Genomic DNA, 16,941 nt, shown 5'->3' on the forward strand with positions numbered 1-16,941 from the left:
AAAGAAAGAAAGAAAGAAAGAAAGAAACTTAAGTAGCTCCTTGGAGGCACTGTAATTTTCACTGGCCGGGTCAAAGAACTTCCACCTATATTATCTGATTTGGACCTAATGACAAGTCCATGAGGTAAGCTGGGCCAGTATTAACATTTTCCCAGAACAGATAAGGAAACAGAGAGCCAGGCAAGTGACTTGCCCAGGGAGGCAGGCCGCGTGGAGTGCAAGGGCTCCTGATTTCTTGTCTGTCCAGTGCAGTGCACTGTGCTGGCTACTCCCAGCTACGCCTAGGAAGATTACTCTGGCTTCATGGCAGTAAGTCCACATCTACTTCTACCTCAACTTGTCAAGTCACACTTTTTTAACTCTCTTGGAGAAGAGTTTGTCCATGGTCCCTGCCCTTGATGAGTTTTCTAACTAGGAGAAAAGCCATATAGATGGATACTGTAGTTAGGATTCAATTGCAGTAAAAATTCAGAGAAGGGAGCTAGGCATGGTGGTGCACACCTGTAGTTCCAGCTACCTGGGAGGCTGAGGTAGGAGGGTCGCTTGACCCTGGGAGTTCTGGGTTATAGTGAGCTTGATCACACCTATGAATAATAGCCACTGCACTCCAGCCTGGGCAACATAGTGAGATCCTATCTCTTAAAAAAAGAAAAAAAAATTAAAAACAACAGTAACAGTAAAATTCAGAGAAGGGGAAAAGATCTCTGTGGGCTGGAACAGGTTAGCGAGGCTTTCTAGAGAAGTTCTGCAGAGCCGTATTTCTAGGAAGTCTCAAAACTTTATCTCTGATATTAGTCATCTCAATGGATTGGGGTATCTTACATCTTTAATCAAAAACTAATTTCTAAAGTAAATACTTACATATGTTTCAGGGGCTCCACCTCTAGAGTTCACTCGGTCCCTGACTTCCCACACCTTCTAACACACATACACTTAGCTTAGTGATTACTTACACTTAGAGGGTAGTGATTATCCTGGCCATATGCTTTCCCAGGTCCTGACACTTTTCCTTCTGTCCTGCTATGGGATGGGGGAGGAAGAGATCACTCACCTTCCTCAGTAGCCTCTTACAGGGCAGGCAGCTGGGACCCAAGAGGCGGTCTCCTTGGCAAGTGAGCCCTCTTTGGAAGTGGTGGTCAACCCTGGGACAGACCTCCACCACCCAGGCCATTTGTGATATGGTGTCAAGACATTTTTTGGGGGGTGTATTCCTTGTGTTTGGTCGGGCCTGCTCACAGATCTGGAGGCAGAGGAATACAGGCTCCAAAACCAGGCTGCCTGCACCTGCATCTCCAGTCCACCACTTTCTAACTGCAGTGGTGAGTGCTGGGCAGAATCACCCACCCACCCTACTGTGAGGTGGGGAGTGAATCCTAGCTGCCTTAAGAGGTCGTGGTCACAAGGACTGCAAGAGAGAAGGAAGGGGACACCCTCAGCACAGTGTTAGACACCCAGTACCCCAGTCATATCAGTCACTGAGGGTGGGCAAGATGCTGGGGCCACTTTATCCTTGCGTCCTAGCTGAATCCAGAGTTGAGAGGGGGAGGGGGAAGAGTGAGGGTGTGGGAATGCAGGAAGAGTGCCGTTTCTGTCATCAGATTGGCTAATGGGAGGGTGGGAAGCAGGGCCACAGAAGTGCTGGCCACTGCTGTTTTGGTGTTTCTTTGCACACAAACAGTTTCCTTTTTTTGCTGATGCTGCTAAAGTGTCTCAGACAAGAGGCCACCCTTACTCTCCTACTAGAAATCAAGAACCCCGAGGCTGTTCAGTTTGTACCCTAGGAGAGGAGCCAGGCCACAGGTTGATGAAGTTCCCAGGCAGCCAGACCCCATGGCTTCCTTTGCATTCCCCAAATCTGCCAAGGGTTTGACCTCTTGCACAAAGACCCTCCAAAGTAGTGTAGCCCTTTGGGCGTCCCCTCAGACCAGAAAGATCCAAACCCTCCTAGGAGATAAGAACAGCACCTGCCCGTAGCCCTGCTCCAGAATGACAGGTTACACAGTCCTCTCCACAGCCTACCCCTCACCTACACTCTGAGAGCACCAAGCCAAGGAGAAATTTAGAAACTGGTTGATGACAAAAATGACAAGACCCCCTCCTCTATTCCTGTAGTCAAAGATTCAATAAAGCTTATCTAAGTTCGTCCTCTGCCTTCTCGGCAGAACTGCAAGGAAATTATCTCCAACTTAACAGTAGCCAATCTTGTCCTCCAAAGATAGGAATTTTCAGTGTCCTTGAAATACGTGTTCAAATATTTGTCTACCTTCATAAGCAGAAAAATCTTCTTAAATCCTTCTTATTCCCGAGCGTATTCCTCCTTATTTCCTTTAGGGGAAATGGAAACCAGCTCCACACCTGTCCCGCTGCAGCATCCCTTTCCTCCTAGCTGTGAAGGCCATGTGGAGCTGCCATCCCTCTGCCCAGCAGGGTGCACACGTACATGCATTAGCTATACACAAACTTCCTTTCTCCCTTTCCTTATGCCTGACACTCCCAGCTGCTTTGAGTCTGTGTACAGACGTTCTGTTTTCTGGTTTGTTGAATACTTTTTTTTTTAAATCCACTTCTATAGGCCCCTCAAGTCCTCTTTTTTTTTTCAGTTTTATTTTATGGCAGGCCATACCAGATAAGCATCCAATCCTCTTATAAGGTATTCAATAAAACAAGAACCAAGCTATCAGGAAGGCTCGGTAGATTTTGTTTGTTTGTTTGTTTTTGTTTTTGTTTTTGAGACGGAGTCTCACTCTCACCCAGGCTGGAGTGTAGTGGTGCCATCTTGGCTCACTGCAAGCTCTGCCTCCCCTGTTCGAGTGATTCTCCTGCCTCAGCCTCCCAATTAGCTGGGATTACAGGCATGCGCCACCACGCCCAGCTAATTTTGTATTTTTGGTAGAGATGGGGTTTCCCCCAGTTGGTCAGGCTGGTCTCGAACTCCTGACCTCAAGTGATTTACCCACCTCGGCCTCCCAAAGTGAGGCCACTGAGCCCGGCTGGTAGATGTTATCTTTCATTAAATACTGGCACTTTTTATTCCAGGACCCCTTCCACCTATCCACCTACCCCCACCATCATCCAGCCCTCCTCATCCTCTTAGCAGGTGCCAGGCAAGCCAGCTGCATACAATAAGCCCAGCTTGCATCTGTTTTGAGAGACGCAGTAGAGAGTTCGAGTGTGGCGTGAACATATGCACATGGGGAACTCTGCCTCCTGCTGTCCTGTGGTGACATGCTGATGACTGTCAAGCGAGAGGTTTTGAGGAAACGCCACCCTCTGTGGAGAGGTCATTGAGTGTATAATGGAGGGCACTGGAGGACAGGGTGCAGGGCCCAGCAGGGAGAGCCCATGTGGTAAAGCCCATGGTGAGGGTTTGCTGGGGGAGGGAGGAGATGAGGTCAAGTCTGCTTCCATGGTGGGGCTGTTTTGGAAAAGAACTGATGAGAAATGAAGTTGGGACGAGCCAGGTGGTGGGGGTGGAGAGGCGGAAAGAACCTGCTGAAACTGGCTCGCCTGCCTGGTCCTGGAGCTGGTGGGGGAGAGGAGAGGGAGAGGGAAGGAACTGCAGACTTGGATCACACTTATGCAACTGCAGCTGCCACTTCGAGTTATTCTATTATTTAGGTCAAAGCTGATTACTCACTGCTGAGTCAGCAGAATATCCCTAGCCACCCGGCAATAAAAAAGAAAAGAAAAAAAAAAAAACAGGGAGAGAGAGAGAAAGCATTTTACATTTTAATTAAATAAAAAGCCCTTCTCCCTTCTCCAGAACAAGTCTATTAGTGGGAAGGGAGGGAGTTAGGAGGGGACTGGGAAGTGTTAGAACTTGGTTTTGATACCTTTTGTGATTTGCTTGTGTATTTTTCTCCTTTTGTATTATTTCATAAGTAAATGACTATATTCCCCATATAAAAGATCCAAGTAAGATATAAAAAGAGTCAGCAGCGATAGCTGCCCTTATCATCAGCCCCTGGCCAGTAGCTGCCGTCATAGTGGATAGTTCTAAATCAAGTGCATCTGTTACTGTACAAATCTGGCTGCATAGACATATGTATTGACAGGTTATTCCTACAGCTTGCCCTTTTTTTTTTTTTTTTTTTTTTTTTTTGAGACAGAGTCTCCCTCTGTCGCCCAGGCTGAAGTGCAGTGGTGCGATCTCAGCTCACTGCAAGCTCTGCCTCCTGGGTTCACGCCATTCTCCTGCCTCAGCCTCCCAAGTAGCTGGGACTACAGGCACCCACCACCACGCCCGGCTAGTTTTTTGTATTTTCCGTAGAGATGGGGTTTCACCGTGTTCGCCAGGATGGTCTCGATCTCCTGACCTCGTGATCCGCCCACCTTGGCCTCCCAAAGTGCTGGGATTACAGGCGTGAGCCACCGCACCCAGCCTACAGCTTGCCCTTTTATCCTGTAGCCACATATTTTGGCTGTTACCTGGGTCTCTAGTTGTAAACAAAGTGTCCACAGTGATCCAGAGGAAGCACTGGGTCCAGGGAACACCCTTTCCCAGGTTCCATATGTGCATCTGGGCAACTCTGAGTTTTCCTTTGGGATATATTTGTCCCCTGTTCTCTTGGAGACTGGGTCACCTTTCATTCAGTCAGCTCCTGGCCTCCTTCCTCTCATTTGGGGTTGCAGTCATGTCCAGCACCTTAGTGGAATCAATTCTTTTTATTCAACTTCCTCACTTCTCCCTGAATGTCTTGACCTAAAGAAGCTCCTTCTCCTTCCTCACCCTCAGGAGAAAGAAATATCCTGTATGCATTTCTCAAGGAAAAAATGCGTCTAATCTTGTTTTCTATCTTGCTACTGAGATTCCTAAGAGGCTAGGTTTTTCCAGGGCTTCAGATTTCTCTTCTTCCTTGAGCTATTTGGAAAGGAAAGGACTTCACGTGTTGCTTCAAACTCCTGACTTGCTTTGCAATTCCTCTGCAGAAAGCCTCCAACTGCCTGGTGCAGAATGCTGTCACAGAGAAACTCGTGGGTTGTTTTGCAAGCCTCTTACAAATTTAATCAATCCATTGACATCAGAGCATTCAACAGTCTTTCCTATCATCTAAATCCCTTAACCTCAGTTTATTTTCCCTTGAGCCTTCATATTCTCTACCCCCAAACTTCTCATCCCCAGACACTAAACATATTCCTTCAGATACCGGGGCAGCAGCACTGCCTTCCTGCCCTTCCCTAGTCCCCAGAGAGTTCTTCAGGTATCCGATCAGCCTTGTTTATATGAATTCAGACAAATACAGACTGGCCTACATTTGATTCTTATACATCCAAGACTCTATTGTTCTCTGTACACCTTTTAACTAGCCAGCATTTAAAATCTAAATGTATTGAAAATCTCTTGATTTTTACTCAATAGCCAGTTTGACTAACATCTCATTTTTCATTTTTATGATGCATTAAGATGAAAATTATTCTGTAAGCAGATTTGTGTGTGTGTGTGTGTGTGTGTGTTTGGAAAAGAGAAAGAAACTTAAAAAATCCATCAGCAGGACCGGGCGCAGTGGCTCACGCCTGTAGTCCCAGCTATTCGGGAGGCTGAGGCAGGAGAATGGCGTGAACCTGGGAGCAGAGGTTGCAGTGAGCCAAGATCGCGCCACTGCACTCCAGCCTGGAGGACAGAGGGAGACTCCGTCTCAAAAAAAAAGAAAAAAGAGGCCGGGCGCGGTGGCTCATGCCTGTAATCCCAGCACTTTGGGAGGCCGAGGCGGATGGGTCACGAGGTCAGGAGATCGAGACCATCCTGGCAAACACGGTGAAACCCCGTCTCTACTAAAAATATAAAAAATTAGCCGGGCGTGGTGGCTGGCGCCTGTAGTCCCTGCTACTCGGGAGGCTGAGGCAGGAGAATGGCATGAACCTGGGAGGCGGAGCTTGCAGTGAGCCAAGATCTCACAACTGCACTCCATCCTGGGCAACAAAGTGAAACTCTGTCTCAAAAAAAAAAAAAAAGAAAAGAAAAAGAAAAAGAAAAAAATTCCATCAGCTAATCACCATACTGAACTCCTACACTAAGAGAAGATAAAGTATGATTTATAGAGTCTTAGAAAAGATTAGTCTAGTGAAGAGAATGGTATGCAAAAACACATAATTACAATACAATGTGATGGGGAAAAAATGTGGGCAACATAGAGAAAGGGGCTTCAAAGTTGGGAAGACAGTGCTCGGAAAGGCTCCCAGCTTGAGCTAAATGTTGAAGGGTAAGTAGATTTTATCCAAGGAACAGGGAATCACTGAAAGATTTTGAGCAGAGGAGTAACATGATTAGGTTCACATTTGGGAAAGAAAAGACTATGAAACTTGAAGCAGAGACAAGCAGGATAGGCACTTGTCCAGGTCAGAGAGATGGTAGCCTGAACTAAGAATGAAGTAATAAGGATGGAGAGGTGACAAAGACAAGAACGATTTAGGAGTAGAATCAGCTGGACTACTAAGGGAAGGAATCTAGTTTGTCTCCAAATCAAAATGAAATGTGTTTCAACTTAAATGTTTCCAGCATTGATGACAAGCAGTTAGGATGTGTTCCATGTCGGCCGAACGCGGTAGCTCACGCCTGTAATCCCAGCACTTTGGGAGGCTGAGGTGGGTGGATCACGAGGTCAGGAGTTCGAGACCAGCCTGGCCAATATGGTAAAACCCCATCTCTACTAAAAATACAAAAATTAGCTGGGCGTGGTGGCAGGCGCCTGTAGTCCCAGCTACTCCGGAGGCTGAGGCAGGAGAACGGCATGAACCTGGGAGTGGAGGCTGCAGTGAGCTGAGATCGCGCCACTGCACTCCAGCCTGGAGGACAGAGCAAGACTTCGTCTCAAAAAAAAAAAAAAACGAAGAAAAAAATTCCATCAGCTAATCACCATACTGAACTCCTACACTAAGAAGAGATAAGGTATGATTTACAGTGGTGAGCACCTGTAGTCCCAGCTACTCGGGAGACTGAGGTAGAAGAATCACTTGAACCCAGGAGACGGAGGTTGCAGTGAGCCGAGATTGTGCCGCTGCACTCCAGCCTGGGCAAGAGAGCTAGACTGTCTCAAAAAAAAAAAAAAATGTGTTCTATATTTGCCTTCCATGTCCTCCCTAGAGCCCCGAGCGGTGCTGAGCAGGTCTCTGGTTAGAATCTTCCCCAGGGTAGTACTTCCAGGATCCTGCTCAAAATTCTGCCTGCTCTAGAGCAGTATAACGTAGAAAGGGATTAGGACTCTTGGGAAATATTATATAAATGCCACACTTCATTCATTCAACAAACATTTATCAAGTGCCCATGATGGGCTAGTTACTGTTCTTGGCACAGAGGAGACAACAATGAACCAAAAGACTCTCAGTCTCGTGTGAAGGAGCAGCAGCAGATTTAGTCTTCTTTCTTAACACGGATTATACTGCAGCCACCTGTGTGTCCTCTAGTGATGCCGCAGGTAATACAGAATCAGTCATACATTATTAAATATTTGAGTGTCTGTTCTGCTCTAGGCACTGTGGCAGGCATGGGGATACTTAGCTCTTGTACTAAGGAACTCACAGTCCAGTGGATGTTCCTGACTAGTATACAGGGAACTCCAGTTCAAACTGGAGTTCCAGTTCCCCAAGAGGACAGCATCCAGGCAGCTCCTGCAAGAAAAGTAAAGATGGGACTGGGGTTGAAGAAACTCTTAGAGAAAGTGACATGTAAATTGAGGCTGAAAGACCAGTTGGAAATAGTCAGGCAATGTTCAGCATGGAGGGAGGGTGGAGTAGAATGGGGTGGGGAGAATGTTCTAGCAGAAGGAATTAACATGTGTCAAGGTCTGAGGACAGGAAAAATCACAGCTGTTTGTGGGAACTAAAGGTTGTTCAGTATAGCCACACCATAGACTAGGAGACAAGAAATGTATAATAGAAGCAAGGACCCCATCACGAAAGGCCTCATGGGCCATAAAGAGATTGGGCTCTCCCCTAGGAGGAATGAGGTTTGAAGGGTTTCAAACAGAAGACCGACATGATCGTATTTGTATCTTAGGAGAGTCATGCTGCAAGGCTAAAGGATGGATTGGTGAGGGGAATAAATCAGAGGCAAGAAAAGACGATTACAATGCGGTTGTAGGGATTCAGGTTAGAGATGACCGTCATGTGCATCTTGGGGCAGTGGCAGTACAGAAAAGTAGATGCTTTTGGCATTTAGAAGGTGAAATTGGTAGCCCTTAGTGATTAAGGTTGAAGGAGTCAAGGACTGCATGGTCTTGTTGGGGATACAGGTGAAGTAAATCAGGGACAACACTGGTTCGTATTGTCTGTACATACTGTCATATTGTCTGAATTGGTGTGGTTCAGACTAGTCAAGTTGACCCCTCTGTCTTTGTCACCCTTTTTACTCACTCTTCAACACTTAAGATCTGTTGCTGGGACTTGAAGAAGCATCCCCTGTGCTTTTGGACTCTATATCTATAATGGCAGAGTAAGTAAGCTACCTGAGAAGTCAGTCTTCTTCATTTCAATGTGCTTCAACTGCTCTCCCAGATCACCTCCTCTTTCCTGATTCCCATAGTGTCTCTTCTGATCTTGAGCTTTTACTCTCAGACCGAAGTTCTGCTGTTTAGAGAGTGTGTGTGCCTACACAGCCCACACCCTGGAAAGTGGGGAATGAGGGGCTTGTTTTTGGGAATACGTCTACTTCTGATTGGGAGAATAGTGAATGGGACTGAGGTTTCCTGAAACAGGAAACTCTTTTGGAGTTCAGCTTCCACCAGGTATGGTAAAGATTTGCCTACTTTCTTGTACCAGCCAGAAACTTAAATTCTCCTCTGGCCTTTGGTTGCTGACTGTCAAGGATCACTTTGTTTTTCTCAGAGCAGCCAGGGCCCATGATTTAAATAGAGTCACCCACTAATTGTGTCTGGTAAACTTTTTTTTTGAGATCAAGTTTTGCTCTTGTTGCCCAGGCTGGAGTGCAATGACACGATCTTGGCTCACCGCAACCTCCGCCTCCTGGGTTCAAGCAATTCTCCTGCCTCAGCCTCCTGAGTAGCTGAGATTACAGGCATGCGCCACCATGCCCAGCTAGTTTTTTTGTATTTTTAGTAGAGACAGGGTTTCTCCATGTTGGTCAGGCTGGTCTCGAACTCTGGACCTCAGGTGATCCACCTGCCTCGGCCTCCCAAAGTGCTGGGATTACAGGCGTGAGCCACCGCGCCCGGCCCTATGTCTGGTAAACTTTTAAGGATTAATGTGACACACCAAATTTATATTACATACCTAAGAACATAAAATCAGAAGGCTTACGGGATTGAGGCCCAGTGGTACTTGGAGCTTTGGGGGAAAGAAGAAAGGGTATCTCTGTTACAAGAGTTCAGCAAGTTGTGCTCACTTTAGCAGCACATATACTAAAATTGGAGCAGTACAGAGAAGATTAGCATGGCCCCATGTACAGATGACATGCAAATTCGCGAAGCATTCCATATTAAAAAAAGAACAAAGTCCAGGCGCAGTGGCTCGCCCCTGTAATCCCAGCACTTTGGGAGGCTGACGCTGGCGGATCACCTGAGGTCAGGAATTCAAGACCAGCCTGGCCAACATGGAGAAACCCCGTCTCTACTAAAAATACAAAATTAGCTGGACGTGGTGGCACATGCCTGTAATCCCAGCTACTCGGGAGGCTGAGGCAGGACAACCGCTTGAACCCGGGAGGCAGAGGTTGCAGTGAGCCGAGATCGCGCCATTGTACTCCAGCCTGGGCAACAAGAGCGAAACTCCATCTCAAAAAAAAAAAAGAAAAGAAAAGAAAAAAGAGTTTAGCAAGTTTAAGTACGAGCTACCATTGGAATTGGGTTATAACCGAACCATTTTGGGAGAATTTTGCAGCCTGGGTCCAGGTTTATAGAATTTAGTGAACACCAACAGAGCCTACAAGCCTTCTGGTCCAAGAACCAACTAAACCTCACAGAATCCATACCCTGTCTTCCAAGATTGAAATATGATGGAGGGTCAGGCTAGCCTTCCTGGGCTCAGTGCAGACTCAATAGAACCCATTCTCATCCACCTTGCTCCGCATCTGGGGGACATCAGCCTTGAGAATTGGGGTGTGAGAGCAATTTTTCAGGTCCAGGCTGAAAAAGTAATGAGTAGGATTAAAATAGGGTTCCCCACCATGGCATGGCAGGCCAGCCCTGGATTTCCTGGTGTCTTCAGTTTTTCGCTTCTCCCCGACTCAGGCCAGCTGAGGAGCCATGTTTAGCTCATGCTGAAGAGAGAACTACTCAGCTCTTGGAAAATGCTGAGCTGGGTATTCCTGCCTCTTGGCTGAGCTAAGTACTGGGTGGTGATTCAGCAGAAACTCCAGCTCCAGCAGCTGGCACAGGAGCTAACAGGGTAAGAAGGAAGGGGAAGACAGAGCCACGAAGGGAGGAGGGGAGGGGATGGGGCAGTATGGGCAGGAGCTTAGCTGGAAGTGTTTGGTAAAAGCTGTGTGCCTCCAGGAGCACTCACAGCCCTCACAGCTTCTCGGCACCCTCCTCCCCTCCTCTGCTGGTGTGTCCTTGGAAGAGAGAGGCCCTTCCGGAAGGCTCAGAGCACCTCCTCTCCTTTGGAGGGGGTTCCGAGATTTATAAAACATTTTAAGCGCTTTGAGATGAAAAGGGCTGGAGAAGGGGAAATGTTACTATAGTGCGATAGGCAAGATCTGTTTCAAAACCACACTCCCCACTGTGCACTTTATAGAAGCTGGGATCAAAGCTCAGTTTATGAGGAAGGGCTGCTTTGATTTTTTTTTTTTTTTTTTTTTTTTTTTTTTTTGTTTTTGTTTTGTTGCTTTTTTTGTTTTTTTTTTTTTTTTTTTTTTTAACGTTTTTGTCTTTCACCAGTCAAGTTATATGTATAACTTCATCAGACAAGTTATATTACATGTACAATAATCAAGGTGCCAAAAGACTTGATAATGTGGCTCCTCACTCGCTATGAAAAATGTCTTGGCCCTGAGGTGGGGGTTAGCGGGGAATAGAGAAGGATTCTAGGAGGATTCTGTGAAGCTGGATCCGAGTCTCGCCACTCCCCCACACCTCCAGGCCTCTCTGGGTCTTTGACGAGGAAAGACTGTTCCGTGTGACCTGCGCGGGCAGAACTGGAACCTTATCAGAGCCTTGGGTTGTGTGCGTTAGAGGTCAAACAGGCCTCCGTGTTTTCTTTGCCTGTCAGTGCCTTTTGGCAGCCGGCACTGCTTACCTCCTAGATCCTAGATCTGGAAACGAAGCGGCTTTTCCACAATTAGAAACACGTGCTCAGTTCCTTCCCAAGCGGGGGAGGTGGCCAAGGAGCCTGGTGCAACCAATCACAGAGCCAAGCGTAGCCACACCCACGCCCCCGCAGGCCCAGCTTCCCTGCGGCTCCAGCCTCCAGCCTGGGCACCCAGACCCAGAGGGCTGCTGGGAGGGACATGCCCCACCCCTTTTGCTCCAGCTGGAGGGGAGGGAGTCTGTGGGAGCTGGCCAGAGCGTGGCAGAAGGCAGAGAAGTGCACGCCCCAGCAAAAGGTGAGGCTGAGAAGCCAACCCTCTGGCAGGCCATGACCCAGGTGAAATTTATAGCGTTTCAGAGGGCTGGGGAGCTCCATCCGAAAACGTGCCTGTTTTGCAGGTTTGGAGAGGAACAGGGCGTTCTGATTTCTACAGAGTGGCGTCACTGCTTCCTTTGTCAGCAGCCGTCTGCTTAGTACATTCCATCTTGCTGTTTTCAGTCCTGGCCTCTCTCTGTTGTGCTCCTCTCAAGCCCTCTTTCTCTCCCACTCATCTGCATTGTCCTCCGCTTGCTCCCTCCCGCCCTGTGGTTTCTTGTGCTCTTTCCCTCTCTTCTTCACCATCTGTCTTTGTGGACTTTGGCAAGTCTGGACATTTTTCCCCCTTTCTACTGCCTGTTTTCACTTATCTGAACAGACGAGAAGGAGAGGCCTGGTTCTGGAAATGTTAAAAGGAAAACCAAGCCTTTCCAAGCCAGTCCAGCCCACTCCTGAGAAAGGTGCAAGCCAGCAAAACCGAGAAATCCACATGGAGTTCCGGGAGTTTGGAGGGAACATGTGACGGTGACATTGATAAGGGGGCTGGTGGGAGGGGACCCAAGGTGGAGATTCCTGTGGGAAATGACTTTCTAAAGCCCTGGGAGCAAGGGATGCACCTTCCTTGGTTTCTGAGGCATAACTGTCAAAGTCTTCCCCTTTTGCCATATTGGCATCTTTCTTCCTGCTGCACAGAAAGCAGTCCAGGCTGGACTTGGTGACAGCATCTTGGTGACAGATCCAGAGTCCCAAGTGGCACTGGCAGTAGTGACCATGGGTATCACTGACCCAAGCAGGAGGAGAGATGATGTGGGAGTGTCCAAGGGAAAGCAGAGTGATGTGTGTATGATGAAGAAAGGCTGGGCAGAGGCAGAACAAGCAACTGGGAATCGGGCTGTCCCAGTCTGGTCTTTACTGTGAATTAGCTGGGGTCTAAATTCACTCACATATAAAATGAGGTTCTGCGGCCGGCATGGAGGCTCATACCTGTAATTCTAGCACTTTGGGAAGCTGAGTCAGGCAGATCGCTTGAGCCCGGGACTTGGAAGCTGCAATGAGCTATGATCACGCCATTGCACTTCAGCCTGGGCAACAGAATGAGACCCCATTTGTAAAAGAAAAATAAAATAAAATGAGGTTCTGAGTTTCTAAGGTCATTCCTGCCTCTGATCACCTATGAGGCTGGAAACAAGCCTTGGGTGGTAGGGTGCAGGCTTCAAATATTTACCTCTAGGGCCAAGAGTTGGCTACAAGGAGAGTCCCAACTAGTTCATTCTTCTTAGCACTGTCCTTATAACAACCAATCCAGCCCCGTATCCAGATGGCCCTATCCCAACCTTTACACTGTCAGACCAGAATAGTGTGGTTCATCGAGTGGCAGCTGGCTTAGTAGAAGAAATGAGATTAGCTCAGGGATCCATGTGGGAATGTTCATTGGCTCCTTGAGGAAGGCACAAAATGAACCCCTGCTGGCCCAGCTCAATGAGAAGCCAGAGTCCTGTAGCCAAAGCAAGGAAGCACCTGAAAACAGTCACCGCCGGGTGTGGTGGCTCACACCTGTAATCCCAGCACTTTGGGAGGCCAAGGCAGGTGACTCACTTGAGCCCAGGAGTTCTAGACCAGCCTGGGCAACCTGTAGTCTCTACAAAAAATACAAAAATTAGCTGGGCCTGGTGGCACATACCTGTAGTCTCAGCTACTCAGGAGGCTGAGGTGGGAGGATCATCTGAGTCTGGGGAGGTTGAGACTACAGTGAGCCATCATCATGCCACTGCACTGCAGCCTGGGTGACAGAGTAAGACCCTGTCTCAAAAAAAAAAAAAAAACAATGGTGGCTCATGCCTGTAATTCCAGCACTTTGAGAGGCCAAAGTGGGCAGATTGCTAGAGCTCAGGAGTTCAAGACCAGCCTGGGCAACATGGGGAAACCCTGTCTCTATCAAAAATACAAAAAATTAGCTGGGTGGGGTGGCACATACCTGTGGTCCCAGCTACTCGGGAGGCTGAGGTGGGAGGATTGCTTGAGCCTGGGAGGCAGAGATTGTAGTTTGCCAACATCAGGCCACTGCACTCCAGCCTGGGTGACAGAATGAGACCCCATCTCAAAAAAAGAAAACAGTTATCAAGTAGTCTCTCTCTGGGAATAACGTGTACTCTTAGTGAGCTTTTTTTTTTCTTTGTTTTTGTTTTGTTTTGTTTGAGGTAGAGTCTTTGTCACTGAGGCTGGAGTGCGGTGGCGCAATCTTGGCTCACTGCAACCTCTGCCTCCCAGGTTCAAGCAATTCTCAGCCTCCCGAGTAGCTGGCATTACAGGCATGCACTGCCACACCCAGCAAATTTTTGTGTTTTTAATAGAGACAGGGTTTTGCTATATTGGCCAGGCTGGTCTTGAACTCCTGACCTCAAGTGATTTACCCACCTCAGCCTCCCAAAGTGCTGGGATTACAGGTGTGAGCCACCGTGCCCAGCAAGCTTTTTTCTTTTTCTTTTTCTTTTTTTAAAGAGACAGGGTTACCCAGGCCAGTGCAATGGCACAATCACAGCTTACTGCAGCCTTGAATTCCTGGGCTCAAGTGATCCTCCCACCCCAGCCTCCATTGTAGCTGGGACTACAGGTACATGTCACCATATCTGGCAAATTTTCTGTTATTTTTTAAGAGACAGGATCTTGCTGTGTTGCCCAGGCTGGCCTCAAACTTCAAACTTCTGGCCTCAATTGATCCTCCCACCTCAGCCTCTACTGTCACTGGGATTACAGGTGTGAATAACTGTGCCTGGTTGTACTTTGTGAGCTTTCTTAGAGGAAGGAGAGACAGCCACAATATGTACCCTCTCCCCACAATTCTGTCTGGCATCCGGGGCACTTGCCTTGCTTCATGGGCCATCCCATGACATATTAAACCTGATATTTACTCCCTAGAGCAGCACAATGGCTTCTATGTGCACTCTCCCTGAATTTTGTGTAGATGTATCTGTCTGTCATTTCCATTCAGTAAGCTTAGCACCTACTGTGTGCCAGACAGGACCTCAAGGCCACTCCGGCCACCAGGGGATTGTTTGTGGCTGTGTGCGCACCGCTGGCAGCAGACAGTCTCTGTGGGGCCTGAGGAGTGGGGCAGCACGGGCAGCAACCACGCAGCTCTTCAGCTTTCTGCAGGGTGTTCCTCCCTAGCAGACAGAGGCACGTGACTTATAAGATCTGGTGGTATTTTCATCACTTGTGGAAACTGAGGCACAGGAACATGTTTGACCATCTGGGTTCCTGGTCCAGTGCCTTGGCCGGTGCTCCCCAGCCTCACAGCCTGTACCTGTGACCCACTTCCAACTTCCAGACAGCTGGGTTGAAGGACCCCAGGGCAGGTCATTTGTGGAGGAGCATCCTCCTGAGAAAAAGATGGAACAGACTAGAAATTGAGAAGGATCAAGAGCACGATGTACAATGTGGTCTGATGCATGATGTGCTCTCTAAAATCTTCCAAACCATTCCCATTCTCCGCCACTCTGCTTTGCCTCTGACTGTCAGCATGATCCTGAGCAAATCACATGCTCTTTTTGACTTTCTTAGTCTACAGTTTCTTAAGATAAACAATAAAAATAACCATTTAACATTTTATGCAACAGGCCAGACGTAGTGGCTCATGCCTGTAATCCTAGCATTTTGGGAGGCCGAGGTGGGCGGATCACGAGGTCAGGAGATCGAGACCATCCTGGCTAACCACAGTGAAACTCTGTCTCTACTAAAAATTCAAAAAATTAGCCAGGCGTGGTGGCAGGCACCTGTAGTCCCAGCTACTCGGGAGGCAGAGCTTGCAGTGAGCCAAGATCGTGCCACTGCACTCCAGCCTGGGTGACAGAGCGAGACTCCATCTCAAAAAAAAAAAAAAAAAAAAAAAATGTATGCAACAATACACAGGATACAGAGTATCGTCACACTGTTCAAATGGACCTTAGATTTTACCTGGAGAAAAGGGAGGTTCAAAGAGGTTAACTGAGAGTACGTGACTAAGCTAGCAAAGGCACCATGGCCACTGAGTTCTTCAAGTTCAAAAGTTCTGTGATTCTTGGATTCAGACCTGCCGGGTCCCTCTGAGAGAGCCGTCTCTGGCTTCTATGTTTCATGCTGCTGGTGATCCTCCTCCCCATTCTTACCACTTCACACCTTACACAAACTCCTCTGAGCTCTGCTCGCTTGTTCCACACCCAAAAAAGACTCCAGAAACCCACATCATCCTTCACTTCCCAGGTGCTGCTAGGTAGAGTTGAGGGGAAGAGTGATAAAGTCACAGCTTCACCTCTGGAATGATTGCAGGGACTTAAAACCAGCTCCACAACTCCCCAATCCATCCTTAAAACCTTCTAAATGCAGATTTATTTATTTATGCTAATGATTCATTGGTGTTCTATTTCAAAATGCACTGAAAAAATTAATATTAAATTGTTTCTTGTACCTATAGTCTGTAATACTGTCATGCATTGCTTAATGATAAGGATACAATCTGAGAAATGTATCCTTAGATAATTTAGTCATTATGCAAACATCATAGACCGTACTGACATGAAACTAGATGGCATAGCCTACTACACACCTAGGCTACATGGTGTAGCTTGTTGTTCCTAGTCTACAAACCTGTATGGCATGTTACTGTACTGAGCACTGTAGGCAGTTGTATTTGTTCATTAAACGTATCTAACAGAGAAAAGATACAGTAAAAATATGGTCTTCGAATCCTACAGGGCCACTAAGGTATAGTAGTCTGTTGTTGCCCAGAATGTCATTATGTAGCACATGACTGTGTATTAATTTAGGGTTAAAAGTGGGTTGACTCAGCCTGGAAGGATATAGAGCAAGCTCTGCCAAGGTGTGTTTTGGTGTTGTCTACCACAGGACAGTACACGGTGTGGCCACTCTGTCCCCTCCGACGTGAACAGTGTACTTGAACAGTGAACTTGGGACTCTTGGGATAATAATCTCTTGGCTTTCTATCTTGACTTCTTTTGTGGCCTTTGATTGTGGCTTCTGGCCAGTAAAATAAGGAGACCAACAAAATCATGGGGGCAGAAAATAAAGGATTCATGTCTGTGAACATCTGTGAACATCCTGGCACTCCACTCGCCTTGCAAGAAGTTTGTGATTCTTGGGCCAGTGTTTGTGTGTGTATCTGGGTTGTGTGGGTGGGCCTGAAGTTGTAAGGAATACAGGGGAGACTGAAGGAGAACCTGAATTAGATGAAGAAGGGATATCGTGTCTTTTGCCCTGGATTTCTCTAAAAGGAAAGAGAAAAAACAACACCTACTGCTAGAGTTACAAGACAAGGCTGTTTGCTACTGTATTGAATTACCAAATGGAGGAAGAGGAAATAGGAACACTTTAGCTGTGGGATCCCAGCTAAGTGTTGGGAAGCTGGAAGAAGTGGGAAGCAGCTATGTGGTG

General features: G+C 47.5%; 1 protein-coding gene and 1 non-coding gene across 3 annotated transcripts in view; both read left to right on the forward strand.

Moving 5' to 3' along the window:
- SLC7A8 (solute carrier family 7 member 8) overlaps positions 1-16,941 on the forward strand; it is a 62,188-nt gene that overhangs the window by 20,719 nt on the left and 24,528 nt on the right. The window contains exon 1 of one of the 2 annotated variants that reach the window (XM_023230412.2): positions 11,358-11,494. The exons of the other annotated variant lie outside the window; for it this stretch is intronic. The gene's annotated coding sequence lies outside the window, so the exon portion shown is untranslated. Of the gene's footprint in view, positions 1-11,357; positions 11,495-16,941 lie in introns of those variants that run through there. 2 annotated transcript variants of the gene reach the window in all.
- On the forward strand, positions 9,330-9,435 carry LOC111554829. Its single transcript, XR_002735345.1, has one exon. It is a non-coding gene; the product is annotated as a U6 spliceosomal RNA (small nuclear RNA).

Source organism: Piliocolobus tephrosceles, chromosome 6 (assembly GCF_002776525.5).
Source record: "Piliocolobus tephrosceles isolate RC106 chromosome 6, ASM277652v3, whole genome shotgun sequence".
Classification (NCBI taxonomy): Eukaryota; Metazoa; Chordata; class Mammalia; order Primates; family Cercopithecidae; genus Piliocolobus; species Piliocolobus tephrosceles.